The following is a 2,868-nucleotide window of genomic DNA, read 5'->3' as shown; positions in this document are numbered from 1 at the left end:
ATGAAAGTGTGGCCATACCTTTTTACCATACTTGACTAACATTTGTGATGCTTCCAGGAGCTAGGAAAAAAAGCCACTTTATTATTGGAACCAGGCAAAATTCTTCAGGCTGGCCACCCTTGCATTGATTCTCTGCGAGAATCAAAAGATGAGTGTTCCTCTTGTACACTCTTCATGGATAAAACATTGAGAACTTATACACCCAGGATAGAACAATGAACATGAAAGTCCTCCAAGCAGGTGTTTCAGCTCCAGGAATCTTTCAAAAACGTCTTGCCATGAATGTTGGCTCAGTGGGACTGTAGAGGAATCCTGCCACACAGGAGTTTATTTTGATGTGTTCTTTTCTTGACACTATACAGCAGCTCTTACCCTGCGCATGCCAGATCTCATCTGATCTCGGAAGCTAAGCAGGGTCAGGCCTGGTTAGTACTTGGATGGGAGACCGCTTGGGAATCCTGGGTGCTGTAGGCTTATACCATAGTCTTTCAAGACTGAAGGTTGCCAACTATTATTTCTTGACACTTTATTCATCAAGGACCTGATTGTCTCCTGGAATCCAGCCTTCCATTTGCTTATAGTTGTCAGTCAGAATAATGCCTCTGTCACCCAGAAATTTGGTTGCTGTGATCGTGCTTGGTTAGCTGCGCAATAATACGGAACCAGAGAACTCTCAATGCTACTCCTGTTGCTATCTGTGCTACATTATCATTTGTCTTCAGCTCAGGCAATATCTGGTACTCATAATTATAATCTGTTTGGGGGTTTTCATCCCTAGATTTGTCATTTCCTCTCACAAAAATGGGTTTCCAGGCAATACTGTGAACAACTGAGCTGTTTCAAGTACCATGAGGACAAATGCTTCCAATCCATTGTCTGATGCGGACATATTCAATTACATCTCACACAACATTAATTATGATTACTTGAGGTCAGAGCTAAGGCCAGCCAGAAAGTGACTCATCCATGTACAGTCCATGCAGCCTCCCTGCACCTTTTCAGAACAGATGAGAGAGTGGATTAATCAAGAACCACTGTCATATGTTGACAGATGTTTCGTGGTAATGAAACATCCATAACCCACGGCCATAACCCACCACCTTATGACACCATAATAGTTGAGTGTTAATCAATTTTTTTTAACAGCACAAAACATGCCATGTAATGTTTGTTATCACCTACATCAAAAACCATTAACTATGCAATCCATGTTACTCGAAAGCTTTTTATAACCTGCAGGTTGATGGTTTTTAAAAAAGGCAGGTGTAACAAAAGCCCTTGCCTGTAATAGTAGTTCTTTGAGTGGTCATCTATGCAAACACACACAGCTACACATAGTGGAGTTATGTGCATTTGCAGAGCCAACCTCAGAAGATTCCAGAGCTTTGTAGAGCATTCTGCCCCCTGCATTTGAGTAGGGAAACCCCATGCACAGCCATGTGCCTCAAATGCAGGTACTGTAGAACACCCAATCCATCAATTCCTTTGAGGACCATATCTTGTTAGAAATATCCTACAGGCCTGCAGACCTGGACAAGACCAACTAGAAACTTTTTGGTGGAACTGGTTGTTTGATCAGTGGCTACATGTTGGTTAACTGAGCAATAATTCTCAATGTGACCCCCCCCCCATTGCAATCTGTGCTGTGTTATGTTGGACAGAACCTTCTGAACAGGGGCAACACAGAATGGGAGTATTGTATACTGCAGGATGGAAGGCAAATGTGGCAGTAAAACGAACTTTTAAGTAAGAGAACAGTTTGCTCAGCCCATCGCTTTGAGCTAGATACCATACTGTAGAATGTCCTGGATCAAAGCATTCCCTGGTTGGAGCCTGGACTCAGATGCATCCACACTCCCTCCAGTATTCAAGAAAACACAGCTGGAATATATTGTTGGTTTATTTGAAAGATTAAATATGGTTACACATAAAGGCAGGAACTTAAAGATTAATAGAGCACAACAGGTTAAAATAATAAAACTAACTTCCTATGATTTACTAAATCTTATCACTCATCCAGGTGGGTATCTCTTAGCAGAATCTAGATAGGTCTTCATCCTGTCTGCCATGTCTGGCCAGACAGGCGTCCAAGATGAGAATGGTGAAATATCCACACCCCTCCCAAATGGACTGCTTCTTGAAACCTGGTTCTCAGGCTTCAGTTAATAAGAGCTCAAAACCCACTACTCGGAGGCTGCATGACTGCTAGCCACTCACTCTTGCCTCTCCCCTCCATACTGGAGTGCATCAGTAATCAAGGTGTCCTTGGGTAATTAAAACAAGCTGCGCAGAGCTAATATCTTTGCCACCTGGATCTTTATATGGCCACTTCCAATTCCAGATAACAGTGTTTTTTATCAGCAGGTGAATGAGCTGCTTTCCTAGTATGGAGAATGGGCATACTAGGCCCAGGATGGCAACAGGCAGAGACCTTCCTTATAACACATAAACCTGATTTTCGCCTTTTTGTTACATACCCACATATTGGCTGGGACACCAATCCAGAAGGCCCAACACATGATTGGCCCATATTGCCTGTGAACTTTGCTGTGACCTTGTTGCTGTCTTACACATGACATCCAGATCACATTAGGAACACACAAAAGGTCCACATCACGCTGGTTGTCTGAATCTGCACAAGAGAACTCTTTTCGTTGCTGTATCTTAGAACTACTTCTGTCTAATGAACTGTGATTGCCCTTTGAACATCCAACTCTTGAATCATCCATGTGCTCCAAGTCTGAATTGCTGGTGCAAGGGGACACTACTTAAGGGAAATTAGCATCATTGCTGAAGGCTTTAGAGCATAATAGAACAAAATTAGATACAGTAGAAGAGGTTAATTATATTAGTCTGGCTTAAAAACAA

At 42.4% G+C, this 2,868-nt stretch overlaps 1 pseudogene; it reads left to right on the top strand.

The window, feature by feature from the left end:
- Positions 1-355: 355 nt before the first annotated feature.
- Positions 356-473, top strand: LOC136650776 (5S ribosomal RNA; annotated as a pseudogene).
- Positions 474-2,868: the final 2,395 nt, after the last annotated feature.

This window comes from Tiliqua scincoides, chromosome 4 (assembly GCF_035046505.1).
Source record: "Tiliqua scincoides isolate rTilSci1 chromosome 4, rTilSci1.hap2, whole genome shotgun sequence".
Classification (NCBI taxonomy): Eukaryota; Metazoa; Chordata; class Lepidosauria; order Squamata; family Scincidae; genus Tiliqua; species Tiliqua scincoides.
The sequence above is the reverse complement of the archived record's forward strand: the minus strand, read 5'-3'. Positions and strand labels throughout refer to the sequence as shown.